A 21,092-nucleotide genomic window follows, 5' to 3' on the forward strand; every position below is an offset into this window, starting at 1 on the left:
CTCCACTCTAGCCCAAGCTTCAGTTGTAAATCAAATGATCGCATTCTCTTAAGTTCATTCCCCGACTTGATGTTGCAGTGGAATGTGACATAGTCACATTCCACTTCAGTCCTCTCAAGCCACAAGTTAATACACATGTCTCTCTCATATAAATGTTAAATAACACTCTATTTATAAAATGCTGTGTACAATAGCAAAGTATAAATACATTGTTAAAAAGTATATATAACCGGAGAACACTAAGCAACATGTGCTTCAATTAACTTATGCACCCTACTTTGATTATAGACTACTGCATCCTAAGTTTGCATCTTAAGTACAATCATGCTTCACCCCTCTCTCTTATAATCATACAAATACCTAGGGGCCTGATTTGTGAAAAGTGCAGTGCTAACTTTTCATAAATCAGGCCCTAGTGCCTTCACCTTTCTTTGACTCTTTCTTACATCTAAGCCTACTTCCTCTTTTTTGTTTTCCATGTTCTCTTCCACCTACTTTATTTCTTCATTGTCTCTTACCACAACCACTCTGGTGTGAGCAGTCTTAACAGCGTTCATAAAATATAATTTGATTAGACTCCCCGGCATTCTGATCCTCATCCAGTCACCCACTTGCAATTTGGTGACTTTTTCTCTTTTCCTCTCATCAAACCATTTTTCCTTTCTTCCATTTTAGTCTCTTCTCTCTCCTGTACTGTCACACTCTCATTCCTTTCCTCATATTTGGCATTCATCCAATAGGGTGACATAATACTGTTAGGTCTCCTCTTTCTGAACTACTTAAATGAACATTTTCCTGTCACCGAATGCAGAGTTAAGCAATATACTTCAACTTTCCTTCATACTTCTCTCCACTCCTCGGCATGGTCCCTAGCTATACTGATAGTCTCTTTGAACACTCTGTTGAAGAGTTCTACAACACCATTTGGCCTCTAGGTGATATAATGCATACTTCTTGTGCCTGATCCCTCTCTCCACTAAAAACTCCTCTATTTCTCTTAAGACTAAATATACCCAATTATCTGTAAGCAACCCACCAGGAATTCCCTCTCTACTTATAAGTTTCTTTAGAATTTCTATTAGATGCCTGATTTCTACTCTCTGAGTGAAAGTCATGTGGATCCTATCTTTGAGTGAATTGGCCTTAGTATATCAAGCCCAACTTAATTCCACGGACCGTTCCATAATTTTCTCACAATCACGGATTGAACTCTGGGTTAAGTATCTTGTCACTTACAATGCATTGTATGCACTCTCTCAATAATCTTTCTGCTTCCACGTCCATCCCTTGCCACCAATACACTGTTCCTAATCTCTCCTTAGTCTTCGAGATCCTCAGGTGCCCTTCATGTGACAGTTTCAATAATGAATTCCTCAAGACCACTAATGGTACCAACCTCATTCCGGGAAACAGGAGCCCTTGCTTCTCCGATAATTCCTCCCTTTCATTACAAAACTTTTGGCATTCTCTATTGTGACATCCCTTTTAGCACCAACTGTACCTCAATTGTTTAAATATTGCCAGTATTATTCCATCCTCAACAGTTGTTTTTTTCCACTCCTCTTTGGAAATCACTGTACCTTCTATGGTGCCCACATTCAACTCTTCTTCCCACTCATTTTCTCCACTCAGCATGTCTTTGCCTGTCACCAACCTGGATGAAACATCTGCCACTAGATTTCTCGCTCCATCACGAATGCCAATGCCATTACCCATTTAGTGATCCTCAATGACACAGTATAAATACCTTTCTTGTGGCAAATCTCTCTCAGGGGCTTAAACTCCCCATAGAAAAGTCCTCATTCTCTTCACAGCCCATTGTATAGCCAAGGCTTCCTTCAATCATTGAGTACCTTGTTTCTGGTCCCCTTAATTGGTCTTGGTATCATTCCCCTCTGCTTGCATCAATACCACTCCCAAACATTTCACACTTGTATCAGTGATCAAAGTGGACTTCATGTTGGGATCAAAACTTCACTGATTGGGGGCCACAGCTAGATCATGTTGTATCAACTTAAAGTCCTTTTCACAATCCTGATCCCATCCAAAGCTTTTTTTAACAATCCTCTCATCTTCACACTCTTTATGGCAAAATTGGGTATAAACTTGCAAATATATCTAGCCATCCCTAAATATTTGAGTAGTTCCTCTTTGTTGTGGGGTGATGATAACCCACTGGAAGCACAAACCAGACTTGCCTTAGCCTTTATACCTTTATCTGAAATTTCATGCCCCCAGCTACTCGATGTGTCAATGGAGAAAATACTCACGTGAGCAAGGCTACGGCTGAAACGCGTTGTATTGGGAGGAAGCATTTGTTATTAAAGTGACTTTTTGACCTCAACTTGCTGTCCAGGCATTCGTCTATATTTTTGGAGGAATTATATGTATATGTGTATATATATATATATATATATATATATATATATATATATATATATATATATATATTTATATGGGGAGGAGCCAAGATGGCGACCGGGAAGGACGCTTAATTAAGCACTCCGTCTCGGGCTCGCCACAGAACATTTGCGGGGCGCTCCTGGGGCACCGATGCTACATGCCAGAGGTGGGATCCGCTTCGGGAGCCACTCTCCCCTCGCCGGCGGCTCTGGAAGTGCTCGGGCGGCCGCAAGGAGAGGCCGCCACAGAGCTGCTCGTAGCGGGGAGCTGCGGCTGCCATTTTATCAGCCGCGAGGGACGGGACACTGCCCTGGAGCCTGGACAAGAGGTGGGTGCGCGGTGACGGGAGCGGCCCGCCTCGCGAGGGCGATAAGCCCACATCCAGGCCCTGTATTGGCCTGGGCATTCCCCCCTCCCCCGCCTCTCAACCACCGGAGTTTCCCCCTCCCGCCGGGTGCGAGGGGGACCGACGAGCAGCTGGGGACTAACAGCAGGAGCCCCAGGCGGGTGCCCCTTCCACAATTAAAGACAGGCGGAGGGACGCGCTCCCCCCTTCGCGGAAGGCCCCGTGGGACCATAACAGTAGGCCAGGGGTGACGGCGACTCAGGAGCGGAGTGGGGATCCGCTCCCTGAACCCCCCATCTGCCGCTGACGGCTCTGGGATCTGCCGGGTGGCTGAGAACCCGGTCGCGGATGACGCGCCCTCCCTAAGAGGCCGCTGTCGCCGTCTCCCCCTGCAGCGGGGACCTGCACCAAATTCGGAGAACCGGACGGTGAGGCGGGTGCACAGCAGCTGGGGGGACCGATACAGAGAGAACTGGGAGCCCTCACCCTCTCCTCGTTCTGGATTCCCCCTCCCGCCCACGAGGGGGGGCGGAGGACGGTGGATGATTCCTGCTGGGGGCCCCTGGGGGTGCCTCCCTACCACATACTTGATGGCATGGTGCGCCTTCCTCCGGAGAAGACCCTGGGCCTGCAGGTAGATGTCGAGGCCACTACAGACGGGGCACGTGTAGGGCCGGATTGGATCAGGCCAAGCCATATCTTATGTTAAATGGCGCCGACTTGCACCACAAGTGCGGAACTGTTTTTAAAGATTCTGAGCGCGCCCGGAACTTACTAAGCGCGCACACACGGGAACGACACTCTTCCACCTCACATTGACAGAGGATCCAGGGCCTGGAGTTGGTTGCCGGCCGGGGGGCTGGAGTGGGCGTGTGGACCTAGCAACGGGAGGTCCCAGGCCGCCTGAATAAGATCTCACCTGGAGGATCACCAGGAGGGCCGTAACCTCAAAAATCGAAGCGCACACCGGCGTGGCCCCGCGGGGATATATACGCCCCCCCTGCTTGAATAGCCCAGAGAACGTGGGTGAGCGCGTGGTCGCAGGTGGAATCAGGACACACCAGATAAGACAAAATGGGCGGAAGTCCCAAATCAGCTAAAAACCAGGATCGTAACACGCATGGCCAGGCACCTGGCGATCAACAACATACGCCCTCCCTGCAGTCGCTGGAGTCCACGCTCCTGGCCCACTCCTCGCAATTTGAGAAAGTACTACAGGCAATCATGGACACTAAAACCTCACTGGAGAGCAGGATAGACACGGTGTCGCAAGATCTGAACATCCTCAGAGTAGACCATGGCAAATTATCCGATAAAGTGAAGACAACGGAAGAGGCGCTAAGTGAACTGGCCCCCACAGTAGTGGATAACCAAAAACAAATTCTCCGCCTAGATGCAGAAGTAAAGACACTGCTGAGAAGAGCAGAGGAGGCGGAGGGCAGGTCCCGCCGCAACAACATACGGTTTCTCGGTTTCCCTGAAAAATCACTGGATCAAATCTCAGAGCTCCTGCTGGAACACTGGTTAACTAAAGAGGTCCTGAATGGAGTCCCATCAAAATTCTTCTCAGTGGAAAGAGCACACAGGATTCCCGGACGCCCCCCAGCGCCGGGTCAACCTCCAAGACCGCTGATAGCCAGGTTCATAAATTTTAAAGACCGTGATGCGATACTGCAACAGTTTCGCAGCAAAGGCCCATTCAGGTACGAGGACTCGACTGTTCACGCTTATCCAGACTTCACTCAGGAAGTGCAAAGGCAACGTAATTCCTTCACCCAAATAAAACAATGCCTCCGTGAACATGATATAAAATACGCATTATTATTCCCCGCTAAACTACGAGTACTAACAGATGAACGCACCCACGTGTTCACCTCACCGGAAGATGCCTGGACGTGGATGCATGCCAGTGGCATCGCCCACCCCCACGAAGCAACCGGCACCGACGAGAACTGGTCAACGACAAAGTCACGGAAACGATCCAAGAGGCGCCCCAGGGGTCAACCCACGGAGGAACAGGCTGCAGAAGACAGAGCCAGGGTCCTTAAAGAAACCCCCCTACTAACACAGAATTCCTTCGAGACTCTCAGGACCCACCCAGAGGAAGGCTCGGAGTCTGACTCGATTAGCTCGGACTCCACATTAAAGGAGGCACTGAGGGGCCCGGAGCTCACCCCCAGGACCGCAGACACACTCTGAACAAGCACCACCGACCCGTCCCCCCAGGGGGACCGACGCCACAGCTGGAGAATAGAACTGAACTTTGCGAGCCCCACTCGAAGTGGGTGGTTACATCACCCGAACTTACGTATCCTTACATATCTACTCCTGGAGATAACTCCTTTACATATATTGTGCGCAATTAGCGGCGGAGCGTGGCGGGGGGAATAGATGGCCGCGCCCTGGGAGTTCCAACTCACCCGCAGACCGTGTCTGCAGAAGGATGCGAGCCCCTAAAATGAGCCGCATCCGGATAGTATCATTGCTCCCCGCAGACATCCACATGGATACACTTCAGCTCGCACCTAAACTGGGTGTGTAGCTTGTTGCAAGTTCACAGTTGGGGTTGGGATCCAGTTGGGGAGGGAAAGAGGGTAACTACTAGTTTGTGCACTACAGGTCTGCTCACAACACAGGTTATGCGGCCGGAGGAAGGGGGCCCGCCCGCTGGGGCGACGGGGACGGAGGAGACCGACTTGGCCATCTCGGGGGGCAGAGAGCAAGACACACATTCACAAAATGAACATGGCCCAACCTATAGCCTATAGCACACACACATATGACATAGTCATCTGGAATGTCAGGGGACTTGGGACCCCAAGCAAAAGGTCTAGGTTGCATGCACGACTCAAACGCCATGGCACACATATTGCAATCCTACAAGAAACCCACCTGCGGGACCCAGATTTGCAGAACCTACGCAGTAAATGGGGAGGACAGATTGTGGGCACATCCTATTCAACCTTCGCGAGGGGGGTCCTCATATGGACAGCAGGGAATGTCCCCTTTATCCAAACATCACACAAGATAGATCAGGAAGGCAGGTATGTGGTAGTGGATGGTAAGCTGGACGGCAAACAACTGTCAATTATAGGGGTATATGCCGCTAATAGCGCGCTGCCTGAGTTCCTGTGCACACTCACCCCAGCATTATTAACGAACCCCGAAACACCCGCCATGTGGGGAGGAGACTTCAACTGCACGCCGGACCCAGCACTGGACAGGTCTAATCTCCCCGCACATTCAACAGCTAATAGACACCCCAGACGCCCATTATCAACATGGGCCAGTAACATGGGCCTCCATGACATATGGCGCATGAAGCACCCACAACACAGGCAATATTCATTCTATTCAGTACCACATAAGGTACATACCAGGATAGACTTAATGTGGGGCACCCAGGAGATCTGCACAGTAACCAGCGGAATAGAATACCTAGCCAAGACACTATCAGATCACTCACTGCTTAAAATAACTTTGGACTGGGGTAGGAAGCGCCAGGTGATCCCAACGTGGAGGCTACAAGCGGAAGCCTTACACGACCCTGCATTCACAGACACACTGAGAACAGCGCTAAAACAGTACTGGGAATTAAATACCGGCACCACAAACTTAAGAGCAATGGAGTGGGACGCACACAAAGTGGTGATCCACGGACATTGTATCTCCACTACATGGGGGGTGAGGCGTACACTCCATGCAGAGGTCAGCAAGCTGGAGAAGAAACTAAGAGCACTAGATAATGCAGTAGCCCGCAATGAAACGCCATACACGTCACTAAAGGATGCGCGCGCAGAATATGCAAACGCCGACGCCACATTACGCCTTCATGATCACAAATACCACTTGGCTAGGCTACAGTCGGAAGGCGACAGATCGGGTAGGCTACTCGCATGGCTCCTGCGGGAGGACCGGCGGTGCCCTCCAATCGGGGCAATAGGAGTAGGCGCAGGCGCAATGGCTACCACGCAGGTAAAAATAAATGATGCGTTCAGGGAATATTATACACAATTAAACACCAAAAGCACATCATGCTCTCTCCAACAGCTCGAGTCCTTTCTGGCAGATTCTCCCCTGCCCCAACTAAAGCACGCCGATAGAGAGACACTATAGGCCGCCATCACACTAGGAGAACTCCACAAGGCCCTCGAACAATTACCTAGGAATAAAGCCCCAGGGACAGATGGCCTGCCATCAGAATACTATTCTACTTTTGTGACACACCTTAACACACATCTCCTAAAAACGATCGAAGAAGCAGGGATCAACGGTATCCTGCCCCCCACAATGAGAGAGGCAATGATAGTGGTCCTCCCAAAGCAGGGGCGTGACCCCACTGACGTCAGGGCCTACAGACCTCTTTCTCTGTTAAACCTAGACTGCAAGATACTCAGGGGCATATTTATACTCCGTTTGCGCCAAATTTGCGTCGTTTTTTTCGACGCAAATTCGGCGCAAAACTAACGCCATATTTATACTTTGGCGTTAGACACGTCTAGCGCCAAAGTAGGAGGAAAGAGCGTCATTTTTTTGCGTGAACGCCTTCCTTGCGTTAATGAGATGCAAGGTAGGCGTTCCCGTAAAAAAAAATGACTGCGACGCAAATGCGTCGTATTTATACTCCCGGGCAAAAATCACGCCCGGGAGTGGGCGGGGCAAAAAACCCCGCATTTGCGCCTCTTTTTAACGCCTGGGTCAGGGCAGGCGTTAAGGGACCTGTGGGCTCAAAATGAGCCCACAGCTGCCCTCCCATGCCCCCAGGGACCCCCCCTGCCACCCTTGCCCACCCCAGGAGGACACCCAAGGATGGAGGGACCCATCCCAGGGACATTCAGGTAAGTTCAGGTAAGTATATATATATTTTTTTTTAATAATTTGTTTTGGCATAGGGGGGCCTGATTTGTGCCCCCCTACATGCCACAATGCCCAATGACCATGCCCAGGGGACAGAAGTCCCCTGGGCATGGCCATTGGGCAAGGGGGCATGACTCCTGTCTTTACTAAGACAGGAGTCATGTAAATGGCGTCTGGGCGTCGTTAAAAATGGCGCAAATCGGGTGGAGGCGATTTTTTTGCGTCAACCTGACTTGCACCATTTTAAGACGCCCTAACGCCATTTTTCCCTACGCCGGCGCTGCCTGGTGTACGTGGTTTTTTTCCACGCACACCAGGCAGCGCCGGTCTGCTAGCGCCGGCTAACGCCATTCAATAAATACGGCGCCCGCATGGCGCTTCAGAATGGCGTTAGCCGGCGCTAAACTTTTTGACGCTAAACTGCGTTAGCGCAGTTTAGCGTCAAAAAGTATAAATACGGGCCTCAGTATAATCCTGGCTAACAGGCTAGCTCCTTACATGCATATCCTGGTACACGAGGATCAGAATGGATTCATCCCGAAACGTAACACCTTCCTTAACATCCGGAGGCTGTTAAGTGTAATAGGCGACACCCCCCTGACCGCACTCGAGGAAGCGGTGATATCGCTCGATATAGAAAAAGCGTTTGATACATTAGAATGGGACTTTCTATTTGCCACCATGCAGCTAATGGGTATCGGCCCAAAATTCACACGCTGGGTACGCATTCTGTACACTGCCCCACAGGCCAGGGTGAAGACGGGAGGAGTTATATCAGAGAGCTTTTCGATCAGCAGGGGAACAAGGCGGGGATGCCCCCTATGCCCCCTCCTATTTGCCTTAGCGATGGAACCACTAGCTGCACGCGTCCGTGCCAAAAAAGAAGAATGGGGGGGTGTCAAGGAGCGGTACTCTCCACTCCATATCACTATACGCAGATGATGCCTTGATATACATACGTAGAGTGGAGGAGCTGCTGCCTCCGGTGATGTCACTGCTGTCTGAGTTCGGAAGGATCTCCGGATTAATAGTTAACTGGGGGAAATCCTGTATATTCCCACTAACCAGATGGCCCCCAGCGAGGCAAGAGAGCGCCCCGCCAGGCCACCTAAAATGGTGCTTCGATACATTTAAATACCTAGGGGTCAACGTCTATCATAGTTCAGAAGAACTCAGGGATGGAAATCTGGGGAAAGCGATGACCTCTGTAAAGAGCTCATTAAGCTTTTGGAATAAATTACCACTTTCACCACTGGGTAAAGTCGCTATAGCAAACATGCTGATATTACCTAGACTGCTGTATTACTTCGCGGCCCTGCCAATTATTATCCCCAAAAGCTTTTTCAACAGCTTGAACTCCACCCTACTGCAATTGGTGTGGGGCGAGGGCAGAAGGCGGGTCGCACTCACCACGCTGCATCATCCGGTGGCTACGGGCGGGCTGGGCGCCCCAAACTTTGAGCTCTATTCTGCGGCCGCACAGCTGCAGTGGATCTTAAATTGGCTTCATAGACCCAGCTCAGCAGAAACTATCTGGCTGCAATCCCGACTCCAAGGAGTTCCCCTACTAGTATGGCTGATGGATAAGCAAACCAAAAGCACACGCGAAAACCCACTGATGACAGCGGCACACGCATGCTGGAAGAAGTATATTCAAAAGGGCGTCAAAAAACTTCCCTACTCACCGCTTCTCCCATTAGAACGGCTCCCCGGGTGGGTGGAAGCCGGTTCACATTCGCCCACAATTTGGTCAGACGTGGGCATAAATGCAGTGGGAGACTGCTTCGAGGAAGGAAAATTAATGACCTTTGAAGCCATACAGGCCCTTACAGAGATCAGCCCGGGGCAATTTCTGGCATACCACGCAATATGTCATGCAATCAGGAAAACATGGGCATCCGGTGACATAGAGCCAGATACCTCAGTCACCCTGCACCACATGCTGAACTGGGACCCCCAGGGAAAAGCAGTCTCAAATCTATATAAACTTCTGAACAGACCCCCGGAATCCAACCTGCAGAAAGCTTGGGAGAGGTGGAACGCTGTATTGCCCACCCCGATCTCAGGGACAGAATGGCCAAAAGCTCTGAGCCACACACGTGAGGTCTCAAGAAACCCCAGATTCCGATATACACAGTTTAATTATCTACATCAGACATACCTGGTGCCAGCCAGGATTAAACGTATGTTCCCCGGGACGGACCCAGCCTGCCCCAGATGCAAAACACCAGCAGCACAGTTCTACCACATGGTCTGGGAGTGCCCGCGGATACGGGGGGAATGGGCTGGGGTGGTCACAGCTTTAGCGGAAATGACGGGGCTCAACCTGGACGCGAACCCCAAATCCTGTCTACTCGGTCTCAGGACAAGGACGAAAAGAAATAAACACTTGCACAGGTTTGTAGATCTAGCTTATGCAATGTACAAAAGACTGATAGCAATGAACTGGAAGGCTCGCAACACACCTGACTTGAAAGCCTGGCCCACCTCACGCTCCGCTGGGCTCACGCTGAACACCAGGTATTAACAAATTTAGCACAAAGGGGACTGCGACAAGCGGGCTTCGAAGCTTGGGGTGTTTTAGTCTCCAGACTAGAAGCCAAAAACTATGAAAGACCCCCCTGAACCACAGACAGCTGCGCTCACCTAGAAGGCTGCTGGCCTAGACCCGGCAGTAAGGCAGCATTACACCAGGGGAAGCATACATACCCGCCATCAATGCCAGCACGTCCAACCAATAGACACCAGCGCCACGACCCACTGCGCCACATCCTCCCCCCTCGCTGCACCCCCCTTGCCTCCTCTTCCTCCCCCCCTCCCCGCGCGGCAGCGGGGGCCCCCGCCACTAGCGGCAATAGAGCCTTTCCGCAATTGAACGCCCTAAACCTCTACGTCGACAAAATCCGGAAATATTGAGCAGACTGTGCAGACCTGGAAGTGTACACAAGTTCTCAGTTGTTTGTTGACTTTAACATGGGAGAGCCTAACGAGTTACTGTAATCAACAACATTTTGCTATTAATGACTTCTGTATGCAATGCAATGTATGGCTCTCTTGAAAAACCAATAAAAACATGTTAAAAAAAAAATATATATATATATTTATATATATATATATATATATATATATATATATATATATATATATATATATATATATATATATATATATGGAGAAAGAACACTCGCCCTGCGTGGTCGCTCCGCACCTGAGCGCCGGTGGTGCTTGACGATTAACACATGCCACCGCGTTTATAAAATAACACTTTCCCCCTTCTGCTACAAAGATGATCAGCACTCCAAGGTGAATATTGAATGTAGTTTATTCAGCAATTTCCACAGGAATGTGTTTCGGCATCTATGCAGTCATCCGCCTGTTGGACGCCATGTTTGTTTACATTTCATACCTATCACAAGATTATATCGAGCATTTACAATCAAACAACTTTTCTCTAGCTCAATTTTAATTGAAATTGGCGACATTTGATTACATTTCTCATTGTTTATATGTGATGTGTGCTATTTTCAGTTTTATCAAAGTTAACAAATCATCGCTCGTGAATACGTATGATCTTTTTCAGACACATTTACGAGCGATGATGGGGTGACGTTAGATTTTGGCGCTGCATCAGGTTTATGAAAACTCATTAATCTGAGGCAGCGTCAAAATGCAATGGGTGTTGCTGTGGCACACCTACAGCAACACCCAGAGCATGCCCCTTCCACGCAAAGGGCTGCATGTGTAGGGGTTGTATTTGGAAGGTGGCATTTAGCCACAAAAAGTGGCTTAACGCTACCTCATAAATACGGCGCAGGGCATAGCACCACTGCAGTATGACGAAAAGTGATGCTCCGTTGGCACTAGGGGCTCATAATTATGCCCCTCAATTGTTGTGGAAAGTCATGTTTCTCACACCAGGTAGCAGTTGGTCTGGCTCCAAGCAGGAGCACCCACAACAAGGGCACAATGAAGTGTGAGATCTCTGCAGGTGGCTGCCGTTCAACCTTCTTGAAGCAGCAATCAGCAGCGGCGTAGCTTCAGGGGGGTGTTTGGGGTGTTACACCCCCTAATAAATGTATTTTCAGATGATAGTTGGGTACAGGTGCTTAAATTTGGGTATTGAGCAATGTCAGTCAGATTTCACCAGGAATTTTTACATACAAACAGACAAAAGTGCACACACACTCTCTCCCTCTTGGTCTTGAAAGTCCTCAAACATATTGATTGTTTTTATAAAAAAAATTGTTTTCTCTCTTAGTACTCATACCAATCAACATTCCTCGCTCTTTCCACTGCCCCTTAAGCCACTCTCATGCACCCTGCGTGTCGTATAATGTATTGAAGCATTATCTGCCAGCCTGATTGTCCAAAAATCTGAAGCTCACACCCCTTCACTCTTACTGACCAAGTTACACCCCTGGCAATTGGGAACAAATATAAGGGAAGGCCTCACATAAAGATGTCCACACCTTCCACAACAGATTCTGAGGTCTCACCCCCTCACACAAACCATCCACTAAATGCAGTATTTAACATTTAAATAAATGAGTACCAGTGCCCAAAGCTCTGCTCAGAATCCGACTGCTGGTGTGATTAAATGTCAGCACACAAAATACAAAGGCTGCATCGCAAATCAACCTCATGTCTCTTTAATCCACTACCAGGCACTCCCTGCCCCTTTATCTCTCTCTTACAGGTTCTTTCATTCCACCTTTGAGACAGTTTTTCTATTTTTCTCTTCCTTCGTCTTTCCACTTTGTGGGGCGCACTTACGAGCCCTGTTGCTTCACTCTTGCACCATGCAATGTTGTGCAAGAGAAACACAAGCCCAAAATAAGATTTATGTAGCCATGCAAGGCCACCCTGCATGGCCCTTAGTGGCTTCATAAATCTTGAATAAAGCAATGAAACACAAATCTCTGTGTTGCCTTACTCTGTCCCAAGAAGCCGTTCCAATGGAACTGCATAGGTACTCCCACACAACATGCAAGGATTTTAACACATTCCCAGATATACCAGAAGTTATAGACATGGGAATGCATCATAAAAACTACACCTCATAAGGTGAGGCATAACGAGGAGAAATAGCTTTATTTTTCCTTGTTTTTTTCTTCTATTTGTTCTACATTCAGCAGCACACATAGAAAGAGGAAAAATCTCAAGAAGAATTTCTTTGTGCTGGAAGGTGCCCCTTCTTAAACAAAAACAATCCTACATGCAATGATGCCATTGCAAGGTTGCCTCTGTTGGCACTAAGAAGTACATTGTGTGCCAGCCCTGGGGAAAGGACAGGAATGCACCATACTGTGATACATTGCAGTGCAGCAAGGTGATTAGCTGCACAGCTTAGCCATTAATATGGCCCTGTGTATTTTTCCCTTTTGTGTTGTTGGTAAATGTTGGATGCAAAAAGATAAATGCTGGTCCCCAAAAATGAGTGCTGGGCACTAGTTCACACTATTCACGGACTGAATGGCAAAGCTCTAGAAAACTAATCAGTGGCTCCTTGCTAACAAAAGTTAGCATGGAATGTCTAAAGAAGCCCTGTCTATAGTATCTTCACTTCAGCGCCTGGGTTTCTATTCTCAACACACAGGAATGTAGGTAATACACATCCACTGTCTGCTGCTGCTATTCTCACCCTCATCTTGTGTCATGCTGAACCAGCGAATCCAAAGTGTGCCTCTTACTTTTGTAATAAGACTGTAAGCCACATGTTAAGAGTGAACATCAGAAGACATCTGCTCAGGCATCTGCACAATCTCCTCTACCTGTTTGCATTATCTACCTGGTATATTCTCTCACGCTGCTATAATCATGAGGTTAAAGTTGCTTTCTAGGGAAGCCAAAAGCTCGTGATCGTTCCCCATTTCCTTTTAACACTGGAGCTTATCAGTTATTCTTGCTGGGGCGGTTGTAAGAAGCTGGCTTTTTACGTAGTGTACCAATATAGGGGTACACCATGCAAACAGTTCAGACAACACCTATTGGTTTGCAGGGGCTTCCTTTAATAATCTCAAGAGCTGTTTGTGGTTGTGTGGATGAGCAGTTTAGACTCATCAGAGGGGAGTGCTGAGCACGTACTGAACACACATAGTCAAAGTTTAATTTATTTTAAAAAAAACACACAGATTTGTATATATATTTAGACCCCAAGATCATTTATATTGGGTAAGTAATTTAGACGTTATTGATTTTTACAGTAAAAACAGTAAAAATAGCAAAGCGGTTAGATTTGAGGCATGAGCCTCGAACGCAGTAATGTTATCCTGTGGGAGAAACATACACTGCATAGGTATACTGGCAAACTGATGTAGAGGGTATCTTTTAGAACTTATGGCGTTGGGGGGCCAAGGTCCAAAGTACAACTAGCAGTTCGGGTATACCTGCCCTGGTGTGTCTGGGTGCAGAGGTGCTAGTCGCGTTGGTAGCCTCGAGCGCTACAGCAGTAAACGTTTAGAGGGACTTGTCAAAATAACAAAGTCTGCAAAGGGAGTCTTTGGGACATGTCCACAGAACCTGACAGAGGCTCGGCTTGTGGGGACTACTGAACCTAGGGGACAAAGGCAGAAGTCTTGGAATACGACTAGAGGACTTGAGTGCAGAGGTGCTGTATGGCTGGACACTTGGAGTTAGAGGCTGTCAAGACTCTTGGTGAACCCTGCAGAGGGAGGAAAAACAAAACAGCAGGGCCGCTTTTGATGTGGAGCTCATTTGTCCTGAAGTCTCTTGACACACAGATAAGTTTTGGTGGCAGTGGTGTCTGGACTGGACACAAACAAGCCTTGGTGGGCACAAGTGCCCCGGTAGTCAGGGTATTGAGGAGCTCCTGGAGGGTCCAGCATCTTGAAACTCACCAAAGAGATAGGACTAACCTCCCAAAACCTCCAGAACCTCCTCCTGTCATGCTGCTCCTTCGGTTGGCCCGACGGCCCACAAAATGGGTTACCAGACAGGTACAGTAGGTGCCTGTAAATGCAGGGGGATGGTTCCTCCACCCCAAGAGAGATGCTGGTTGGTTGCTGGAGCATTGGACAGTCCCCCACAGCTTTGGGAGGATGCAAAGTTTGTGGACGAGTTGTCGGTGTAAATGTCGAGGTCCCAGCAGCAGGACAGGGTTAGGCACCAAGTGGTGGTTCAGTCCTCTGTTTTCGCAGTGACTGCTCTTCTTTTGTCCTTATTTGGTTCCCAGTAGACAAATATAAGACCTTGTTGTCAGAGGAACCCCGAAATACTGAATGTAGGGGCGTTAAGGGGAGTGTAAGGCAATAGCCAATGGGCTACTTACCCACAGGGTGACTACACCGACTATATGACCACTTCATGTGAGGTATAGGCATATTCCTGACCCAGAATTCCTAGTTCTTAGTTGCAACATAAACAAGATGGTGAAACCCTTCTACGGCTGTGCACTTCAGGTAGCCCACCTTAGGGGCGTGACTAGCCTAGAAGTGCAACACACCTCCTGAATATCTAATTTCCTACCTGCCCTGGTGCCAAATGGGCCTCGGTGCAGGGGGTGCCGTTCCCTGAGCCTGGGGTGAAGCCATGGTCACATAGAGGTGGCAGGAGCGTTGTAGCCCCTGGCTCAGGTATGCTAAATGGCTAGTCATCCTGTGGAGGAGGTCTGATCACATTCCCCAGGTGCAGGCATTGATTCTGGCCACTGGGAGTGTGGGCTCTCACCTGCAGGAGATCAGAAACTCATCTGTGGTGGCAGGCTGGTCGATACCAGTCAGCCAACACAGTAAGGGACTAGTCGGTTTTCAGGGGCCACCTCTAAGGTGCTCTCTGGGTGCATGTCATAATAAATCTGATACTGGTCTCAGTACAGATGTATTAAGATGAGGTGTTTGATACCATACACCAGTATTTGCAATGTAGCCATCATGTAGCTGGGTAACTCACAATGACCAGTGCACAGTGCATGTCCTCAAAATGGCATCCTGAACACATGCAATGAATAACATTGGAACTAGGCATCACAGGGGTACAGCTGCTCATGCAGATGTGCCCTCACATGTAATAAAATGCAACCTGCCTTAGGACTCTAAGGCCTTCTGTAGGGGTAACTTACATTTCTTACATGCAGTGGCAGTGGGCATTGCACACAGGGTGTGTGCAATGTCGTGTTTTCAAAATAGTTTGCACCTTTTCACGCATTCTGCAATGGTGGTCTGCAGGTGTTTGAGTGTGGGTCCCCTAGGGTGGCATAATAAATGCTGCAGCCCTAAGGGTCTCTCTTTAGTATCCATGCCTTGGGTACCAGGTACGCCATTCACCGTAGATGTACAAGGGGGGTAAAATCCTTGCCAATTGGGTTACAATTGTCATTTACTTCTTTTTTAGGGAAGACCATTGGCAGTGGGGCCTGGTTAGTGGGGACCCAGTAAACTAAAAAAGTCACAAACCAGCAGATAATAGTCCAAATGGGGCAAAAAGTGGGGGGACAAACTGCAAAAGGCCTAGTTCACTACAGAGGTATAGCAGTATCCTGGCAGCAGAAAGACTGCTCACCTAATTCTAGCGGCTATCAAAAACATAAAATGTACCACTGTGTAAATACAAATTAAGTTGTTTCTTGCTGTAGTTTTGCAACCTTCGATCACTTGCTATCTCAAAAAGCCTCCTCTGTATTTCTAAAACCCTGCATGAAAAACTGACCTTGACCTAAAACACCCGATTTTTGCCTCTCTTTTTTTCTTTCAAGGTCTTCTCCTCACTTTCCATCCTCTCCATACTTTCTCTCTCATAGCATAGTCTGCTCTAATTCACATGCATGTTTGTCTTAATCTCAATCATTGTCTTTCTGCAAATCTCCCATGATTTCAAAGATCAAAACTGCGTTTTCTTTGAAAGTCGTCAGGCCCATGTAACCTAACAACATCTAATCTCTTCTAGGTCATCTATTAATCTCACCATCCCCTTACGTACCCCCAGAGTAATGATTGTACCCAATGCCGATTACATTAATCTTTCACAAAGACACTGGAGTATATACATGGGATGGTTTCCTTTAGAACAAATGTCTAGTCCCAATAACCTCCAATAACCACTTCATTAACCACCAACCTTGGGTTCCAAAACAGCATGATGCCTGACATAAAGCACTTCAAGTCCTCACCCGGGATGTCCAATAAGAGTAAATGCCCCTTTAAGGCCCCGGTAGGAAGGAACGACAAGTAAAACACACAAGAGAAAAATATAATACCATCAATATGCTCCTGATGGACGAGCCCAACAAAACAAGTCAATACATTCACAATATCAAAAAAACGAACCTTAATACAATTGATTCCCCATGCAACACACCCAACTAGATCAACTTAAAAACTGGACCAAATGAAGACCTTACAACCATAGTCACCATTCAAAGCAAAAACTGCAAACCCTCCCTCCACCACCCTGAAATCACTCACTGGTGAATCACTCACATCAAATTTCAATCACAACACAAAGGCACCTCTCTATATACAGTTGAAATAGGACAGATATTCTTGATTCCCCAAGAAAAATTGCTTAAACCTAATAACCAAGTGAACTACTAGTCTATTGTCCATCCCATTTTGAAAACGTTGTTGCCAAGCCAATTTAAGATCAGACTGACACAAATCACGTTGTTTGACTCACAAACAGGCTTCAGACTGCACAAAAGAACCAAGACAGCCATCATCCAAGTTGTGGGTGACACAGTGCACATTTTAGGCAAGGATGACCTCAGCCTTTTTGTCATTCTTAACTTAGCAGAATCTTTTAACACCATTGACCATCAAACCCATTATAATTATTCTTTCACTATTCACAGGCTTCAAATGTACTGTTCTTTGTTGGCTTACATTCTATTTTATTGGTCACTCCCTACTTACGACAAGGAGTCTTTGAGATCTCGAGATCTACCAGTAAGGTGCATGTCCTCCAAGGACCCATCCTTTCCCCAGTGATTTTCAACCTGTTTGTGGGAACCTCATCACAAATAAAATATTCAGCTTTAACGAAAACACTATTTGTTAAACAATACACTGTGGTTATGCTGACAGAATTTTTTAAAATACTGTGTCACTATTTATTTAGCTAATGAGGGACCATGATGGGTTTTGGAATCTTAAGGTCTTTCTTTACTCTTACAAATAGACTACTAATTGAACAATGAGCGCAGGCCAGGTTCAAAGATGTTAAAAACATCTCCTGCAATGTTCAACTAACAATGGGTCAGAACTGCATTTTTAATGTTATGGTACTGTTTTCTCTTTAAGGAAGAGGTTACTGATTAAGTAAAGGGCAACGATGAAGCTCAGCAGAGAACGTCATTATTATGTAATTACTGCAAAATATGGAAAATATTTCACAGGTCCCTATGAAATATCCCTATGAAATATGGGTTTTAAGATAATGCCTACTGTGCAATACAATCACCCTGAACAAAATATACAGAGAATAAATAAATAGTGCTAAAGAATTATTTCAGCTACTGCCAGCAAGGCAGTGCTATTAATGGGCATTGGCTGCAGTTTGAATATCCAGCTTTCATTAAAAGAGTGTGGATTAAACCAGAGGAAGTGGTTATGCTTAGAGTGTTGATCCAGCTTTAGGCACTATTTCTGTATCTGGAGTCCAACAATTTTTTTTCCAAGTTCTGAGGGCTGAGGAGACACACATTAAGGCTCATATTTATATGTCTTTTGTGCTGCATTTATGTCGGTTTTTTTAAAGCAAATTCGGCGCAAACCTAACTCCATGTTTATATTTTGACATTAGACATATCTAAGATCAAAATATAGGAGTTTGCACCATTTCTGGATGAGTAAACCCACCTTGCGTCAATGAGATGCAAGTTACACGTTCCTATCCAAAAAATGGTGTTATCCCCATGGCCCCATATTCCCCTGTGCTAAAATTACGCATGGGTGGTAGGAAGGGCTAAATAAGGGTGCTAAGCTTGCTTAGCCCCATTATTTAATGCCTGGGTCAGACCACGCGTTAGGGGACCTCTGGACCCATTTCCATGGTTAAACACCATGTAATGGATCCACAGATGCCCTCCTCAGGCCCCAGAAACACCCTCAACAGAAGGACAACAGAGGATAGGGGACGCCATCCCAGGTAAGTCCAGGTAAAAAAAAATTCTATATTTTGTTTGCAATCAGGGAGCCTAATTTGGGGTCCTCTGCATGCCACAGGGTGCAATGCCATGCCCAGGCGACACTTGGTCCCTGTGCTGGCCATTGGGATGGTGGGAAGGACTCCTGTCTTTCCTAAGACAGGAGTCATGTTTTTGGTGGTTGTGCGCCAGTAAATGGAGCTAGTCTGGTTAGGCATTTTTTTGCCTCTAACCAGGCTAGTGTCATTTTCTGATGCACAACCCCCTCCTTCCCTACCTCCACCGCCACCTGGCTAGCATCTTTTTTAAAGATTCTAGCCCAAATTTAGCACCGGCTTGTGCCATTCAATAAATACGGTGCCCGGCTGGTGTTGTGAAATGATGCAAGTCAGCGCTAAACTTTTTGCCACAAAACTGAGTTAGTGTAGTTGTGCGGCAAAAAGCATAAATATGGGCCTAAGGTTCTCAATACAAATCACAGTGTAACCTATTGGGCACACATTGAATCTCAGAGACCAAAATAAAGTTCAAGGGGCTTTATTACAAACTCAAAGTCAAGCTTACATAAATGAGCCTCAAGACCATGGTATAAATGTATAAAATCACCAAAGAAGAATTAAAGCATCACACAACATTGAATTTAATCAACATTTGCAGAACTAATATTTCAATAGCGATAATTTAGAAAATGAAAAAGATAATTTGATGCATTAAATCCGAGGCTATGTAAATAGAAAGGGTATACAGTTCCTAAGTTATAAAAAGAAGGAAGAGGTCAGAGATACCCCAGGAAACCAGATAAGAAGAGCTGATCTCTCAGGAGCGAGGGTCCTCACATACCCAAATGGTTGTCATGCTTCATTATTGGGCAGCTCCTCGTTGGGCCGGGGCAGTAATGCCTAACAGATCCCACTGGACGCGGCTTTTTACCAGAGTTCTTTTATGCCTTGCTGATGTGAAGAGTGAGGTACAGTGTTCTGTGTGATGATGCAAGTAAACTGGTGCGAAGTGAGGATAAAAATAACTAAGGGATATCCTAATCTTTTTTAATATACAGGTACTTTTGCTATGATTAAAAATGATATAACATAGGCCAGAAACAGATACAATGGTTCAAACTGTCTCAGAAAGTGATGTATAAAGAGAAGGTCAACATGTTTCTTGGCTGTTTAATGTCAGAAATCATCAGTGCAATTCATCAGGACCAAAATCTACTTGTAAATTTTAGGCCGCCAAAGTGTGCAAGGAAAATTATAATCGTACCTAAAAGGCATCCATACTGGTATCTAGCATACCTTCAAAGTTAATAAATGACCTGAACCACATCACAGAGTAATATTGACCTCTAACAGCATGCTACACAGTACGATAAAGAGCATGCTACGGAGGGGCCACTCTCAGGGTGCTGGTAGGTCCAAGCCTTACATCAGGACTTTATAACATAGTGTAGTTACACAAACAAAAACACAACCACATAACATATATGGAGCTTGATCACACTTCACAATTCTGGAAAATGTTATGCTCAGTAGGAAAAAGTGCCTGTGTCCAATAATTAAAAAGGCTGTCAAGTGCTCTAAAAAAATGAGTAGATCAGGATTGGCCCTGAGAGATCAGATCCTCTGATCTAGGTTCTCGGGTTATCTCCGACCTCTTCCTTCTTTTTCTATCTTAGGAACTGCATACTCTTTCCATTTACATAGCGTTATTGGGGCATGTATACAGGACCTTAATTTGCCTCCGTCCCTGTTTGTTTTAAGCATTAAATCCAAGTTCAAGTTTTCCTTTTTAATAATTAAATCTTTATTCCTAACTAAAATAATTACTAAAAAAGATTTCAGGAAAAAAATGCCAACACTAGAGAACTTCTGTAGAAGGTTCTGTTAAGAGATGAGAGTAGCATGAGCCACTCAGGAAAATAGAGTGTGAGGTCTGTACCTCAATGAGGTCTGCTGTGATCAAGGGGCAAGCGGAATATGAATCCACAACTAGCCAAACCACATTTAAATTATGATTCTTCGAAAAGCTGACATCACAGCCTAAACCTTACACTGAACTACAGTTCTGTATATCATTTGTCTAACTGAAGGTTTAGTCTTTTGGAATCAAATCAGTTCAGGCTTGGATTACTCCTGTGCTCAGGAATTTCAGATGTACGACTTGCTTTGGCTTTCATAAAGACATTGCTTATTGGATAAGAGGCAATGGCGATGCTCTGCAGAAGCTGTCATTGTGATGTGATTTCCATAAAAATGGAAATTATTTTGAAGGTCCCTCTTAAATATGTTTTTCACTATTGAATTGTGTGCACTAGATAGTAATAGAAGCACACAAACAGGCGGAGGATCCAAAGCAAATCGAGCATTTGATATTGGACAACTGCTTGAA

At 46.5% G+C, this 21,092-nt stretch overlaps 1 protein-coding gene across 2 annotated transcripts in view; it reads right to left on the bottom strand.

Annotated features, from left to right (window-relative positions):
• NT5E (5'-nucleotidase ecto) overlaps positions 1-21,092 on the bottom strand; it is a 483,444-nt gene that overhangs the window by 231,579 nt on the left and 230,773 nt on the right. The gene's annotated exons all lie outside the window — the stretch shown is intronic.

The sequence above is a fragment of the Pleurodeles waltl genome, chromosome 5, assembly GCF_031143425.1.
Source record: "Pleurodeles waltl isolate 20211129_DDA chromosome 5, aPleWal1.hap1.20221129, whole genome shotgun sequence".
In the NCBI taxonomy this organism is placed as follows: Eukaryota; Metazoa; Chordata; class Amphibia; order Caudata; family Salamandridae; genus Pleurodeles; species Pleurodeles waltl.